General features: G+C 36.0%; 1 long non-coding RNA gene across 2 annotated transcripts in view; it reads left to right on the top strand.

The window, feature by feature from the left end:
• The window catches only part of LOC310905660, a 32,391-nt gene that overhangs the window by 13,405 nt on the left and 1,124 nt on the right, over window positions 1-17,862 (top strand). The window contains exons 2-4 of one of the 2 annotated variants that reach the window (XR_014589210.1): window positions 9,993-10,132; window positions 11,003-11,090; window positions 14,516-17,424. This is a non-coding gene — a long non-coding RNA (uncharacterized lncRNA). Of the gene's footprint in view, window positions 1-9,992; window positions 10,133-11,002; window positions 11,091-14,515; window positions 17,426-17,862 lie in introns of those variants that run through there. The other variant, XR_014589211.1, reaches the window with a different exon arrangement.

Genomic DNA, 17,862 nt, shown 5'->3' with positions numbered 1-17,862 from the left:
TTTAAAGCAAAAAATGCTTTTCAATTTATGTATGAAATATACTAGCATACATGTTCCCCATAGATTTTTCTGAAGACTTCTGTTGGATGCTCAGTTGCGCTTCCAGTGGAGATAACAAGCTTAACTAATGATATTTTCATAGTAAAACCAAAACATCAATTCTCAGTGGAATTCACTGAGAATATGCATAAAAATAACTTCCTATTTTTGTACAGTAAAATAACTGTTGTAGAAATGTCACAAAGCAAATTGGAGAAGAAGAAATAGGATATTAAAATAAAACTATAAAGGTAAATGTTATCTCACAACTCCATAGAACAGGGATGTTTAAATACACGTAGTACTTGCTAAAGTACCTGTGTTAATGCACTAATGGCCTTAGAAACCGAAATCAAGGAAAAATATTGTAAGATAAGGGAAAAAAAATAAAAATAGGATTGAGATAACCTCAGATTTGAGTACTTTCATGGAGAGTTGGGTTCAATTGTGTTGTTTTGGAAAATGAATTTCCTAGCTTCAAAGAGTTTTGTGTTAGAGGGCAAAGTAGGTTTGGAGTTTTGCTCTCGTGTTTGAAAGGCATAAAATCATTAAGCTCATCATATGGTTTTACCATTAATGTCATATTTTATGTTCTGAAGTCTTAACAGTTTGCCATCAAGTTCCCAAAGTTTGGGAACAGACTAAGATATAGCTTTCAGAAGTGATGTGTGCCTTTGAAAATGATTCTGTTGTAACAGATATCCAAGAGCAACATTTAGACATGAGATGGAAGAGGAAGAGCTTACTGAGGGCAGACTTCAGTACTAAATGGACTCAAATTCCTTAAGTATCGTGGATGAGGATCTACTATAGTGCATATGAGTACTTAATGGAATCTTCATAATACACTAGTCACCAAAATCACAGTGCAGCACTAGTGTAACGGTTTGACTCACATACTGGAAAGAAAGCAATGAAATAAATGTGTGTGTGTGTGTATATATATATATATATATATACACACATACATACATATATATATACCTATATATATATATATACATATATAAAATCAGAATCCCTTTTAAATCCACCCTCTTCCCCCCACACCTCTTTTTCCCATTATCAGAGAATGACAAAACCCATGAATGAATAAATCTGTATAGGAGAAAATTGAAAACTTCAAGGATAACCAGAGTATTTTCGGATATAATATGTCAAATGTGACTTTGAGGATAGATTTGTTGTTCTGCAGAGTATATTTTACTAAAACAGGAAGGGCTGCTGTTGCCTCAGTTTAAAGGGTAAATACTTCCAGGAGACGCCAGTTGATTTGGGAAGGGGGTCTGACTTCGCTGACCATTAGCTACTCACTATGTGAGCAAAGACTGACTTTCTGTTTTGTTTGGACAGAGTCATTCTTTCTTATCTTGGAGCACAGTCTGAGCATTCCACCTTCTAATATACTAGGGAAGCGTATGCTGTTTTCTAAATTTTCTAGATGCCTAAACCGAGGCACAGAGAAGGCAAGCGGATAGAGCAAAGCTTTACAGAATTACCTGGAACGGTGGTATAGTAAACATCCTAACTTCATGTGCTGTTTGCCTGAAAACTAGTTTTGCATACCAAAAACCACTCACAAATCCATCAGTCAAGCCTGTTTTGTGTAAATGGTAGAGGCCACTCAACTACACACACAGATATGTACAGTTATATAGACAGATAAATAGATAGATGCCAGTAAATATCCATATTTATGGATCTTCACACAGAATGATTAACTGCAGCCTGGGGTGGAGGATGTCTATGATGTGGTTTTGCAATTTATGTGTTAGAATACTAACCTATTCAGCTGCTGGCATTTTCCTGTTTCTGCGGGGTGGTTTCTAGAAATAATACACTGACTCAGCTCTCGTGGTTTTGATCAGAATTGGAATAAGAAAATGTTCAGGTCAAGCTATAAATTAATTAAACTTGATTGTTTAATTTGAAAAGCTTTTCTTTTGCTGCATCTTAAAAATTATATGAGAATTGGATGCCATTGATCAACAATGAATCTGAAACATGTTGGCTATTTTTTAGTGTAATATATATGATTTCATTATGAAAAGAGGCCAAGTTTAACATCCATTTGTGGAGTATAATTTTTAGGCTAAAAATAGATAGTGCTTTGTGTGGAAACAATAATAAAATAACTAAAATGACTAACATAAAGCATTAAAACAGTTCTTGCCTGTTTAGGTGCTGAAAAAAAGAATGCTTGCTGTCAAGATAATTTTTGGAAGTAGTAGAAACCATTTTCACTGCTGGGTAACATTGCCTTGGAGAAGCACCGTCTGGGTCTACATGCAGCATGTTTTGTAAAGAAATGCATTTGCTGACTAGCTTTCCCTATCCTCCTATAACTTTTTATGTTGTGGAATATGAACAATCATTTCTGGAAGAAGTAGTAAACAAGCAAATTTTTCAAAGCTTAAGCTTTGAATCCCCCCATTTGTCTAACTGATGTAGCCTGGATATTTACTAATACAGCATGCCATAATAGATAAATTATCCTTATGTGCTTCTAGGTATCCCCACCAATCTATAATCGTAAACTTTATAGTGACAGCAAGCTAGTAACATAGTGTGTGGCAGGATTATACAGGGAAAGGTATCTGGGTTACAGAAATAAATTCAGCTTTCCCAGCATAGCTTGATTTTGTTTGTCTTTGAATCATGTAACTTCAATAGTTCATGTCTTGAGTTGTTGACACTCTCCACATTAATATCTTACTTGGTTTTTAAACTTTGACATGCAAACTTCTAAAGAATATGTATGTATATCCCTCTTCCTCTGGTTATGTGGTATAGACACTAGAAAACTAGCAGTAAACTGTAAGGAAAGCCTTGAAAATTTAGTAATTAGTGTTGGAATAATTTTTGCAGCATATTATATAGATTCATCCTCTTTCTATGGCCTTTAAAAAAGAAATGGAGAGGTGTATATTCTTCTGGTTAAACTGCATGGACAGGAAAAGAGAATACAGTTGTGCTAGTGAAGATGTGTCATTTTCCCTTGGGAAATAGTCCTTTCCCTTTCCTGTAGCCCTCCTGCCTTTTCTCTTCTTGTTGATACTTGTTGACTCGTATTAACCATGAATGTAGTGAAAGTCATTTAGAGGAGAACCTCAACAGTTCTTGTTCTCTAAAAACAAATTGTTTGAACCTTTTTGTCATTACAGAATTAAGATTTCACATTTCCTCATTTCTCTCCCAATTATTATATTGAATGTGTCAGCTCTTCTAACTCCATTTTTGTGGTTTCCTTTGAAGTGTGTGTTAGGGGGCTTGGTTTTGTTCATTTCTTGAAAGCTGTTCTGATTTCAGGTAGATTGATTGTCATTCTTAGTAGGAATGTTTGGTGCTGTTGGATTTTGGGGAGGAGCTTTTATGGAACAGGCTACTGTGCCCTGTAGTATGTCCAAAGATCAGCTTTGTAAGTACCAAGAGAAAGTAATTGCACCTGGAGTTTTGAGAAAAAGAGACAAAAGTCTTTAGAACTGTAGCTGGTATGTTTAGCTACCCTCCTTGGCTAAGACCCCAGAGGAGAAGTAAACTAGAAGCAGGACCTATTTGCGCTTCTCAGCTGCTCTCTCTTCCTCCACTTTCCAGCGTGGGTTGCGTGCTCTGGAGATCTGTATGTGCAAGGAGATGGAGGTTGGGGTGGGCAGCAGGTGAACTGTACCACCTGTAGTTAGTCCACTTGCTGGCTTAGTCCAACAATTAAAAAAGCTTGTTTTGCATCAATATGTAGTTACTTTTCTGTGATACATGAATCTAACATATCTTGTAAACCTAATTTGTCTCTTAATTTAGTATCAGGTAGTCAGTTTATACCTATGCATGCTGTGCTAATCACTTAAAACTTGGTTCTACCAGTCAATATACCCGGTGCTCTCTAGGGTAGTGTATGTTGCCCACCAAAGCACCAAGAAGTTTGATTTCTACTATTTCCAAACTAGATAAATATGTCATGCTTTATTCGTGTAGGGTTCAGGGCCCTAGTTACGGATTAGTATGCCCTGAAAAATGTAAACATAATTCTTATCCCTAAAAGCTTGGAATTTGAGGTATAAGACAAGCAAGCAAAAACAAAACAGACAGACCTGACATTGTTAAAGAAGCAACGGGATTATATTCATTAACTTGCTACCAGCCTAATTGTTGTCAGCCTGTGAAAGAGTGATAATAGAAGCTAAGGGGCAGATTAACAGACTGATCTCTGCAGAAACATTCTGAATGTGCAGCCTTATGATGTGACGCTCACAGTAAATGCCTGAGAGCTAAGAGAGTGTTTTATGGAATTCTCACAAAGTGTCTCAGGGTAGGACATGAAGGAGGGGTGATTAATTTGGGTCCCTATCCAGTAGCTGAGAAAAGTCAGAAAAATCTGAATCCACTAGTATAAGTATTCATTTCACGTAGTACGAAGGAAATTTATTTTTTAAGATTCACATTATATTACATCTTCTATTTGAAGAGTTTATTAACATCTTGGGTCTGGCTGGTTACTGAATATAGGCTTGGAATTTCTGAATTACAAATTTTGTCATGAAAGAATTATTAACAGCCCTGTCACGAAGCATCTTAGGAGCTCAACAGCTCTTCTCAGAGCAATTAATAAATAATATTGAATCCATAAGATAAAATTGTTTGCATTTTGAAACAAAATTTAGAATACATTAGTACAGAAATCTCTCCTGGCAAACCTTGCAGCACTTATTAATCTCTGTGAAAATAGTCTGTGTTGGAAGGAAAATCCAAACCTTCCTTCCTTACATTTAGTCATGTTTCCCCACATCTTTAAGATGAAGGTTGAATTATATAGCTTGTTTCCTTATCAGAAAAAGAAGGCATTAGGTTTGCTTATGCAATGATACAGAAAGCATAATGAGATGTTAAAAATGAGATTTCCTACTACACATCAAAGCAAATAAAAGCTAACAAAGCTTGTAATAAAGTTTATCTCTGTTACCCGAGAGTGCACCTCCTCTATCACATTTTCATTCTGCCTGCTGTCTTTAAGTTACCTGATTGCGGCCATTCTTGTGTTTTCTGATAATTTGTCTCACTGTATTTCACTGGATTTCCAATGAGTCATGTAGGCAGAAGAATTAGGAAGTTTTCTTCCTTATTCTAGAGGCAGCACATAAGGTCTTCCTTTTTTGTGTGTTTTGGTTGGTAAGTTTGTTAGTTTGGTTTGCTTTTCCCAGCCATTATTTTCTGTTTAATAAAATGTTCTAGCTTTATTCAGAATTTGCCTTGGAGTATCGTGTTTTGGGATCATCAGAAGCAAGCAAAGATGCAACTTTTATAGCTGTCCTAAAAGCAAACTTACATGCTCTGTTTGTTTGTTTTCCCCAGAAAAATGGCTAGTTTCATTATAAATTTATTTTGTGGTTGCAAAATAATTAGGCACTTGGAAGACATTTTTCCTGTGGATATTACCAATCTTTTCTCCTTGTAGATTTTCTTACCTAAAACAGAAGGGGAAAACCAGATTTTTTTTCTTCTTTTACATAAGCTTCGCTTTAGCAATGTGGCAACTGTAGGTGGGCTTTCAACCCAAGAATTTCAAGATTTCTAACACGTCTTTTGTCATCAGGATTTTTGTGAGAGAGGGGGATTTAAAATAATACTTACTTCAAAATTTCAGTTGCTTTGTGCTGACCTAGGTTGCATCCATGGAAGCTGTGGGGGTAATGCCAGGCAGTTGCGGAGTTGTTCATTTTTTCTCTTCTAAATCTTAGGTCTGTCCGTACAGAGTTTCCCAGGCCATTTCCCAACCTGGAGGCATGGGTATTTGAGATTTTCTGTAAAAGATACTGTAAATCTTTTAAAGTAATTTTGTGTTTCTCAACTCCTGTAGAATGTCCTTTAACAACCTCCACGGTTAAGCCAACAGCCTCAAACAGATAATTTTATAACCCTTTTAACAGCTGGATGGCACAAGGTACAGAGTGTACTGGCTTGTGTATGGTCACAGAATTCAGTAGCAACCCCAAGAAAGGAATTTGAGTAACGCTTGGGGAATTGTTCCCCATTATTCACACAGATGCTGATGGAAATTGGTATAACATAGAACAGCATCAAGCAGTTCAACTGAGTGTATTTGAAAATCCTGTACAGAGTATTCTCACTTGCTGACATTGTGGCAGTGCACGTTTTTAATAAAACTAGTTTAGTAATGTAGTAAAGCTCACATATTGATCATAACTTCATGCCAGTTTTTTGGTTTTTAGTGTTTGTTTTTTGTTTTTTTTTTTTTTAATGGCAATATGTAAGACATTGTCGTTAGCAGTCAGGAGTGGCCTTCTACATTAAAGGGCTGTTCTTTCAGCAAAACTTTTATGAAGGCCTCAGTCCCACTAATACAGGCATGGTTTTATTCATGAGTAGTCTTAATTAAATCTAGCTTCGTCTCTTGCATCCGTCAGCCTATCCCAAGATACTCTTTGCAATGCAAATGCACAAAATGAAGGTGCAGTAGTTAGTGTAAAAATGGTATCAGTGAGGAAGTGGAGTCCATGACTGTATGGGATTTTTTGTCTGTAATGCCATGTTGTAAAGATTTGGTGGGGAAAAAATGCATTTGAATATAGATACAGTTTTTAGAGTGGACTAGACAAAGGCTTGTGCCAACCCAGGTAAGAATTAGTTGGGCCATCTAACAGGGTTGCCACTAATCTGAGAGTGAGACATTTAGATTTTGTCTATGCCTGTCCCTGTAAGAAGCCAAATGTTTTGATGTTTGACCTAAGTATTTGCATGAAAAAATGATACGTTTGAAATTTGAAAGCTGGTGTTTGAAAATATCTAAAAATCAGATAAAGTGCACGCAGGAATGCAGATCAGGTGACTGTTGGTCTCTTTTTGAGTGAATTCAATCTAAATGGTTTGAGGCTTCCTTTCAGTCTCTTGACATTGCCACCAACCACGCAGTGGTTGTATAGCTGTCAGTTCAGGCATAGCTGATTTTATTTCAAAGCAAGGAGAACAATAAAAAACTTAAAATAATTTGAAAGGAAGAACTACCGCTATCTGTAGAATAGTGGAGTTAGATAACTAATTCTTTAATTGCCCTTGTCTTCCATCTCATCTCTCATGTGCCATACTAACGTGTTGCATCCTTGCATAAATGGAACTGTAAAATATTTTTGAAGACATAATTTCTATTATTGAGGCTTGGTACAGAACTGGATTCCAGTGTAGCAGGTCATTTAGATACAAACTAAACAACAGTGTGTAATGATAGAGTAAAAGAGACAACTGACATCCCACATACAAATATTTACCTATGCTTTCCTCATTTTCAGGCAGATTACATTAAATTTATAAACTGCTGTTGTCTTTTCAGGCTTATTCATTCTATATGCAAATTGCACAGTAGTTAGGGTAGTGATGGTGCACTTCGGATGTGTCAATTGACCACATAGCACTTAATTTCCAGCTGTCTCTTAACCCTTATTATTTATATTCAGTAATGTACAAGGTATTTTTCATGACAAGTAAAGTGTTCTGAAATAAAAGCATTTAAAGCAAATGAGAGGGTCAACTCCAATACAGGACTTGAAATTGTAATCAGATATTTTTTTTAGCTGCGATGGGATGATTGACAAAAAGGCTTGAAGATACAAAATGAGTTCTTACAAGTATACTTTTAATCTGATCAAAGGTAAGGAATATTCCAGTACTGGGGACCAGATAGTGATAAGAAAGAAAAAATGTCTCCATAAGCAGTAAATTCATTTTGCCACTTGACGTTTGACCCAAAGCTCATGTGAAGTCACGGAATTGATATAAAGGCTGACAGGACTGGATCTGAAAACCTGCTCTGTGAAGAAAGCTTAATTTTACAAGAGTGCATGAGCTTTCTCTCTTGGTCTTGCCCAACACCATCAAAAGACAGGAAGGTCAAAATGACAGTCTGAATAAGAACAGGGGTTCAGAAACCAGTTTCAAAGACAAATGAAATCCAAATGTGAGAAACATTCCGTAGCCAATAACATAGGCTCAGGCGAGGATCTCAGCGAAGCAGCATTTTTATTCACAATTGCAATGGCGGGCGTCCCACAAGCAGGAGCGTGCCTACCAGCCACACAGTACGGTTTATATACTTCATTTCTCGACGGCTGGGACCATCCCCTGTTTCCCTATTGACTGGGAAATCCAGGTTCACAACCTATCCGATGCTTCACAGACAATACATGGCCTTCAGTTGCCGGCCTGTTATCTTTCCAATTTCTTTTGACTTTTTTACTCTTTGAAGTGGTAATGTTTCTTCACTTATCTGACCTGACACGGTGATTTTTGCCTAATTGCTCTAAGGAGTCTGGTTGTCTGCATTTTACAAGGTCTTCCGCTAAGCTTTCTTAACCACTGCAAGCATATTTCAATACTACATTCCTTCCCTTTAAACAATGTAACTCTACAGAAAAACAACATTTTTGTTCCCACACAAATACTATTACATGTTTTCATGTTCTGATACCTCTTGCTATCATTTTTTTAATGTAAGTACAATTTTCTCAAAAAAAAAAAAAGTCTTGAGCAGATCTCACAATAATGTATTTGAATGTTCAAAAAACTGAACAAGCTGTGTCGTTCTATGCTGTGTAATATTATAATTATTCCAGTAATGTTTGTTTATGTGTGCCATGGAAAATCTAAGTAGAAAATACATTAGGAGGGACTCTTGCTAGTTAAACAGATGTCTGCCTACTCATTGACGAGTCATAGTAACCTACTGGAGCTGCTTCTGGGGGTTGTGGAGCAGAAGTCTCTTGCATGTTTGATGTAAGACATCCGCACTTTGAAGACAGAGATTATTTATTTATTACAGCTGGAAATGTGACTTCTTTTTCTAGGTGGTAAGGGTGTAGCTGTCAGTTGTTTCTTGTGGGGAGAAGAAAAAATCCTACCCATACTTGAGGTTCTTTCCAGCTGAGATCAAAAAATCAGACTGCCAAATCAGACTTGTTTTGCTCTCATGTTGAAGCTTTCTTGTGAATACAGTAACTTATCCTTTCCAGCATCATGTCAGTGATTTGCGTACACGCTTTTGGGGGGTGGTTTTGGATGTTACTGTCATGGGTGGAGTAAAATCAGACATGAAAACAACGCCATTTAATGGTAGCATCTCCACGGACCACATATACAATAAAAGCTTACGAGTATCTTCTGATTCTGTCATAAATCTTTGGGCCTACAACCCAGAGGAGGTGTCAGTGGGACCCATCACTGATGTTAAATTCCTCTGGGGAGGGAGGTAAAGCATGGCACAGACCCTAAGTAGATTTGTACAACTGAGCATCTCCACCTTGCAGGTTCCTGTAGTTAGTGCAACCACTGTTTGCAACATGCTGTGGTAGGCCTGGCTGCTGTAGTACACATTACAGCTGAGGGATGGAAGGCTGCATCTAAAAGATTAATTGAAACAAAACTGCTAACCATATGGAGAGGGAAAAAAACACACACACACAAATATAACCAAAAAAAAAAAAGGCAAGCTTTTTCAGAAGTGTTTTGTTACACCAAGCTGTGTCAGATTTGGGTTTAAGAGCTGACATAAACCATATCTTGCACATAAATTGCTTATTATGGAATAGACATGCTATCCTTCAGTACTTCTATCTGATATTGTTCTTCTGAACAAATAATTTTGTGAGAATTTGAAGAAATGATCATCTCTTGTTGGATGTTTAGCAATGGTCATTAGAGGCCGAAAAGCTTGTTGACAAAGCTCTTCAGCTATCTGCTAAGTGTGATCAATTCATGCTTTGTTGATAATAGCTGTTATAGCATGGCATATTTATCTTCTGAACTGACCCGGACAATTGATAACTTTTGAATAAAATATGCAATAGCTTGAAATTAGAATGGAATATTTACTTGATTACTTTAGCAGTCTTCAGGGATTTTTTAGGATTTTTCTGTATCAGCTCTAAATGTTGTTTGTTTTTCTCCTTCAGTCTTTAGGGATGCTCGAAGAGAAATCATTCGTAAATATCACCGAGAGTATCCTAGTCTGATGCTTACTAGAAGAGCTGTAAAAGAGTGTTTTGGCTTTGGAAGAATATGTGCAATGGTTGGACTGAAGACTTACATCATGGTAAGTAAAATACCATAAAAGTAGTCCTAAATAATACCCCTGTTTCTCCATTTAATAGCTGTTAATGTTTGTTTTGCATTAGTGTTTGGAGGCCAAACAGCATTATAAATAGCAGTAAAAAATGCTTTTGTAAATGTGTAGAAAATGACTGTAATTATCCACAATATCTCACGATCTCCCAAAGAGAATGCCAGGAATAGGGGACTTGTGGAAGGTAGAATGTGAAAATAATGGGTGACGGATGGAGAATTAATATGAATGTAGTTTTTAAATACCAAATGCAATTTGTTGCAAGACATGCTGTATTTGTTAAAGAGGATCTCACTTTTTCCAGGCGGCTTTCTGCTTTCAGGAAAAGCATTCGCACTTTTAAATGCAGTATGATAGGAAATGTGAAAGCACTTGACATAGGAGAGAAGAATCTGGTGACCCAGGCAAAGCAAAGTAGCTACGAGGTTTAAAACATAACACATGCACCCACAAATCTATTTAATTCTGTAAACTATACTGTTTTCATTTGATGTGATGGAAATGATTTCATGTTTAGTGATCTGCGAGCTTCTTATGTGGGGTCAGAAGAATCGTATGAATGACACAAAAAGTTATTCTGTAAGTGTTGCCCAATTTGCTTAAGTTTTGTGTGGTTTGTATGTGTATTTTTTGTGTGCTCACTTTGTGCTTGCTGCCTTGATATTATATGGACTACTATCTATGCCACTTTATGGCAGATTACATGGTAACTCCATAGTGTGTATTCTGGTCCGTAAAATAGAATTATAGTTATATACTTACACTTGATCCTAATTAAACTTAATGGTGGTAACTGTGGTGGGTATTGAACTTCTTGGTGATTAATCCAAAGTTTTACAGACCTGGTATCCTGAATTGTGGAACCACAGGAAGAAAGCAACAAAAAACATGGAACAGTAAAAAAATTCTTCTTTCATGCCTGAAACAGGTAAAATTAGAAATTTTGAAAAGTACTTTTGTGTATTGTATACTAGATGTGATCAAACAGTTTGAGCATTCTAAAAATTCAGTAGAGATACCTGAGAAGCAAGGGAGATTACAGCCTTCTAAATAAATGATTTTTTTCTAACTTGTAATGCAATGACACCACTTAATTTAAACACCTGAGTATTTGAAGTGGGAATTCTGTGTGTTGTGTTGAGCTGATTTTGTTTGTGAGTAAACATTTACATGTGAAACGTTTTTTAATACATCTGCGCTTCTGTATGATATCAAAAAAATTCTTCAGCTAACAGCATTAGTAGTCATTGATTATTGTACATGCTATAGATATTTATGAGTTTGTACTTATTTGTACCAAGATCCTTATGCTCTCTCTTTGTGTTTACTCATTCCTCACTTAATGAGAAACAAAGTCAGAAAACTTCAGCATAAATGTAAAAATGTTCTCATCTAGGAATGACTGTGTTAAATCTAGGTAAAGATAGATTTTGCATTCCCATGTTAACCATTTTACAGAGCCAAACTTCTACCTGAGTATAGTTTTAAAATATTTTGAATGGTTCTAGGTATTAGCATTTGCTTTGTGAGATAAAGATGCTGTTGCTTAGATCTTGTTCGCCTCTAAACTTATTTTTTCCCCTCTACACTGTAAAAAAAAAAAAAAAAAAGTTTCATATTTTAAGAATATCTGACTATTTAAAAATCAGTTAATAAGGTAAGTTGAAATTCTTATCCAAATCCTAGGGAATTTGGCTAAGCAGCAGTAACACCACATTGTAAATTGTATACAACTTATGTTAATAGATGCTCGTTTGATTTAAATAGTGTGCTATTCAATTGCTCTAGAACACTTCCTTCTAGTAGTCAGTCTTGACCATCATTATGGTAGCTGCTTCTGTTTTCCTGTATCATGAAAAAATAAATTAATTGATGTAAAATACCTGTAAACTCTGAAAATACTCAACTGAAATTTTGCTGCAAAGCAAACTTGCTTACAGGAGAACATGGAAAAATACCAAAGTTGGTTCCTTGAAAATACTGTCTGTTCCTCTGTCACTTGAGTTGACTCCTATACAAGCCATAAAAGTTGAATGATTCAAATGAATGGCATTGGGCTCATGTGACATGTGAAACTCCTGGAAAGTGACATTGGAAGTATTCCTAGAAATATTCTGATTGTTCACATGCAGGAGGCACATGGAATTCAAAATGGATTTCAATACTAGTTAAGTAGAAGATTCTTTGGATCATTTAGTACTTCCTTTCCCTTCCAAGAAAGTCATCAAAAATGCAAAAATAACATATTTACTACTAATTTTGATTTCTGTTAGCCCTGTTTCTGATCATTTATTTCATTTATTACTGATGAAGAAATGGCTAGTGCATGTATTCTAAAGTAACTGTGGAGTGCAGGGACAAGCAAAAATATCAGTCGTACTGTCAGTGCTGGGGGAATGAGTACTGTCAGCCAAAGCAGATCTGGAGTAGAACAACAGGCAAACAAATGAACATCATAAAATTAAAAATAAATAAAAATAAATATGAAATTACATAGTTTAGGCTACTTAGAGACATGTATCTCTAATTGCACATCAATACTCTGTGATCTACTGATTTTTATTTTAAAAAAAGGCACCATAGAAGCAATTAAGATGGGTACTTCTCTTGGGAATAGTCTTAGGTACTTCAGTACTTTCACGTGTCAACTATATCTCTAATTTAAACTTTCTGCTGAGTATTTGACATTTTACAAGGAGAGCTGAGCTAAGATACAAGCTTCAACAGCTATTTGTTTTGTGTTTTTAACACTTCATAAACAAACAATGTGTAATTCATCTTCTTGAATGACCATGTGATGCTGAGATCAAGAATTTATGGACCTAGACTCAAACGTTTATTGTAAAGCATTCACAGGTAGAACTGTAGATTTGTCTCATTCTCTTGAAACCTGTTGATTTTTAGAAGAGTTTTATAGCAGCTCTAGTTCCATTGGTTTTGTGATAAGACAGTTGAAATGATAATCACTAGTATTAGTAAATCCCCTATTTTGTCTGTCTCTGGAACACACAGAGACAGTTGTTCTGTGATTCACTCTTTGCCAGGAAACCTTCTGTCTGTCTGCCCAGTGTGCATCTTCATTACTGATGTTTAGTATAGCTTTCATTAGATTGGTTAAGTTTAATGTTATTCTTGGATATAGCTCTGGGAATCTGAATAAATCTCACAGAACTTGTACCCTGCTGTAATTGATTTCAGCAGGAGTTTTAGTACTGATAGCGAAAGGAACAGGAACAAGCCTGATTTTTTTATATTTTTTATTTTTTATATATATAAAAATTAGTAAGCTTAAAAAAAAGAACAAAGGACTCTGTAGATAAAAGGCCATTTGGTCTCAGAAGCACACTGGTCATTTGTCATAATAATATTATGATAAGACAGATCTGTGTTATCTTCTAGGCCCTAACATTAGGAGACTTTTATGTTATGTTTGAGATACTGCTACCAATTTAGGACTTTGTTGGCCAAAGACCTCCTGTGTAGTTATGCTGTTGCTCCCCTAATCGGTGGTGGGAGCACAAATGATCACGATGTGAAACTGCTCATTGATATTTTTACCATCATATCTTCTAGGTGTGCTCTGAAATAGTAAGGAGGCCAGGAAGCAATTTTTAAAGTAGATTTTCCTTTGCCTGCTGCTTGCAGGGATTACAGCAGTCACACTCACCGACACCACAACATGCCTTTCTTGTGTTCCTTTCCCCAGTTCACTGTCTGTCTGTTTTCTCCTGTGTTACACTCAGATAAATTCTTTGAGAAAGAGGATGGCATTTTGTATAGTGCAAACACAAGGAGAATGAGTGCTATTTCAAGCCCTCTAAAGATACATGATAACCATAAAAAAGAGTGAGTAGCAGTGTGATAATTATACTTTTCCATTAAAATTCCCAGGTAAAAAGAATAAAATAAATACTCTTGAAGAACACAGGCAGGTGGAATTACAGAACTAAGAGCTTGTTGAATTTTCCAATGTTGATGTTTCGATATTCAGGCAATAAAACTAAAATACAGGGTAAAAATCACCAAAAGTAAGACTAAAATGCATCAATTAATCAATCATTTCCCTTATTTTTAAACCCTTGAAGTTCCTAGCACTTGAGAATAAAACAACTTAATAGTGAACGACATTTGTTCACAAACAAAATAATTTTGGATTTCGTTAGCTAGGTGCCAACAATCTGGAGGCATTACTTGAAGACCTTATGAACCTTAATACTATTCCTTTTTTTGTGTGTCATTTAAAGACAGTTTTGTTTCTTCTTACATGCATATTATTAAGTCCTAGCCAGCAACATTAGATACCTTCCAAGTATATGTGAATCTGCTAATATTTTTTCTATTTTCTTACCGTAGGTTATGGAGTAGAAGCATGTAAACACTGTAAGTAGAGCGAATGTTCTAAAATTTTCTCTAAGCATGTTGCTTACGTTTCCTTTATAAACTTTGCAGCATGATTTATCTTCAGGAAATAGAAGCTCAGCTGTGTAACATACCTTACTAAATACATACTGTCTACCACTGGATCAGAGAAAATTGTTGGGTTTGTTTGCCTATGAGTTAGATTAGTCATCTCCTATGAGAATCTGAAGTGCAGCCTAATGACTCATACACAAGCAAAATTGGTAATTTCAGATTCTACAGGCATGGCTAACTGACAACCCTGTTGCAGATATCACTTCGTAATATAGTAGCCTTCCATAAGCAAAGCAGGAACTTCAGCTTCTTGCATCGAGCTTAGGCAATGAAGTCAAAATACAGTTCTGTATTTCTCCTATTCCTGTTCATATTGGAATTAGAGTGGGCATTTTAGTTTCTGGAACATAAGCCATGGGGGGACACACATGCATTGTCTGAGTTTAATCACTCTTCTGTGATGTAGAAAGAGAGGTTTGGTATGTTGTGTTTTTTTGTTGTTGTTGTTTTGTTTTGTTTCTTTTAACCAACAATTGTTTTCTGTAAGTTATATATTTACTACCTCCATGGAGTGATATACAAATGGATATCTTCCTATATCCACATGCACCTGAGTGATTTCTTGCAATCTGAGCAGATTTTTCTGGTGTTATGCATAGAGTCTCCAAGCCTCCTTTCATTTGAATGCTTAACTAATGCAAAAGTTGAGTAAGAAATGATTACAACGTATTTTATTCATTTTTCATGTATGTCATGTCACGTTTCCCCCCCCCTGTGCTTGGCCTCAACTTCTGTGCTAAAAATTTTAGCTAGTGGCACTATGAAAGGACTGTTTAAGGTTCATGCCACTTACTTATACAGATCAGGTTCAGGTTAGCTCAGACTTTGCTGTTTGGTACTATCAGGAAACATTTATTCTACACAGCACCTCTTTCACCTTCAAGTTTTGTTGTGTTATGAATAAGAGATTTAAGTGCAACTTATTTTCAGATCAGGTCAAAAATTATCCCATGTGCTGATCCCATGGCTGATGACAGGGTAAGCTGGTTTTTTTTCCTCTCCCCCTTCCCTTGTGTGAAATGCGCGCTTTTACAAAATGTTTTTGTAAGCAACTCTTGCAAACCTTTCAGGAGGATGTTTCGGGTTCAGGTAAGACTCACTACAAGTAGATTTTTTATCTTCATTATACCTGCTGTTTCTACATTTGTTTTTCTTCCAAGTGTTGCTAATACCCAAAATGAAAAACTTGCCCAGGTGGAAAAAATACCTGTCTGACATTTTTAGTTCCTAATATTACAGTGCTACATAATGGAATACAACTTCCTTATTCTAGTCCCACAAAACCAACCAAACAAAAAAGCCCACTAAGCCAAGAGAAAATACCTTTTCTGTCTAATTCAGACCCCAGCTGTGCTTCACTCCTGCCTTCTCCCCATATTCAAGCACACAGCCCATGACTTCTCCTACATTTCAATAAGAAAGGAGTAGAAGTAGGAAAGAATGGTGTATGTAATCCAGCACGTTTCCTCTGAACTCTCAGCAGTGTTTCACAATATTTATTTTCTGTGTTTATGGCAAAGCATAGACTGTCTTTTTTTTTGGCTTATAATTTTTCTTTTCTCATGCTTCAAGACTTAATTTGTTCGGGTGTAGTTCAAAAGATTGTCACACTTTTGGAGAAAGTGTGATGTGTTTGGCAGGGATTTTTTGGATCATAATTATCTAAAAATCCAATCAAGTCATTTTCTTGTTCGATTTTGGGATGAGATAGATTTACAGGCTTCAGTGGAGTTAATTGCACCTCTGTATTTTCTTAATTTATATTTTAGGCATCTGACTGCTCCACCACTCCCACTTTCATTATTTTTTTTTCCTCTTACAAACTTGAGACCCAGTTGTAATCATTGCTGGTCAGGCTTTGCAGGGTTTTGAATCAGGACTTGAACTCTGAGTTTTTTTGCTATCAGAGAAGAAAAAGTAAGGATGGCAGAAAGACATCAGAATGGTGATCTAGAATAAAAGTTGATGTATTGGTACTTCAAATTAACCTTTTTTTTTCCCGATAAAGATCAAGACTTGTTCTCTGCTCTCATGTAGCTGAAAAGCATTTTTACGGAATGATTAGGAATTTTAAGTCTCAAAAATACTTTTGTTCAAGTAGGTAAACTTTTGAAAACTGTAGGAGGTGTGTAAATATTATTTTATGACAGTGATCATGAATCCTGATGATTCCTTGAGGAGTTTTCATGTCATGAAATCCATGTGTAATGCTCAAGAAAATATTTTAAATAGCAGTGAAAACAGAAGTATTTAAGATCTAAATAACAAGAGTGGAATGGTAGCTATCTAATGGTATTATCATATGGATACGAAGCTTGGTGTTATTAAATACGCTGCATGCTGACAGATCTTGATTAAGAAAAATCCCCCAGCTGCCATTGTTTTTATAGCATCACATTCAGAACTGTTCCTACAACAGCCTGTTCAAATCAAGGATCTCTTGCTACATTTTCTGCTGTGGTGGATTAGAAAGTAATGAAGAGAATTTCTCAGAGATTGATTTTATTAATAGTCTGGTTGTCTGTTTCTTTTAAATATAAAGGAGAAGTTCTGTGCCATTTGCACAAACTGATAGCAGGCAAAACAAGATGGAAAATTCATACAGAAGAAAGCAACAAGCTAACAGCAAAAAATGTCAAGAGAATAGATTTTGAATTGCATCAACTTCTTACCGTCTGAATTCTCTCGATGAATGGAGCAGGTTGAAACGTCTGATATACTGTGAACATGACACCTACTAAGCGTCACAGTAATCCAATGTGAAGATGATGGTTTGGGCAAAATTCAAAGTGAGTTTGGGAGTGGGGAATGGGGTGTTATGTTTATTACATCAGGAGTTGCCACTGCAAGGTGGTATTTCCACTACTGCTAATAGCAGAGGAAAATGTGGTTTGCTTAGGTGAACGTATTAAAAAAAAACAAAACAAAAAACCAGCACAACTTAAGTGCTGTATTAAAAAAAAAAAAAAGGAAAAAAGTGGATGGTTTAAGTGGGAGACTAGAACAGGTAGGAATGTGAGAGAGTACATAGGCATGTGTATCGTCTGCCTGTCATTTGCTAAGAGTCACCTCTCTCAAAGAGTATTACAAACAATCCACAGTGCTGGTTAAGCAGCCAGGCTTTGGGGAGTTTGCAGAAATCCACTTTTCGTTCTTTCATCCGTATAAAATATTTTAACACAACATGGACATATGTTGTGTTAAATAGTTTAACGCAACATAGACAT

The sequence above is a fragment of the Anser anser genome (genome assembly GCF_964211835.1).
Source record: "Anser anser genome assembly, chromosome: 11".
Classification (NCBI taxonomy): domain Eukaryota; kingdom Metazoa; phylum Chordata; class Aves; order Anseriformes; family Anatidae; genus Anser; species Anser anser.
Note: the sequence above shows the minus strand (reverse complement) of the source record. Positions and strands in the feature narration are given on the sequence as shown.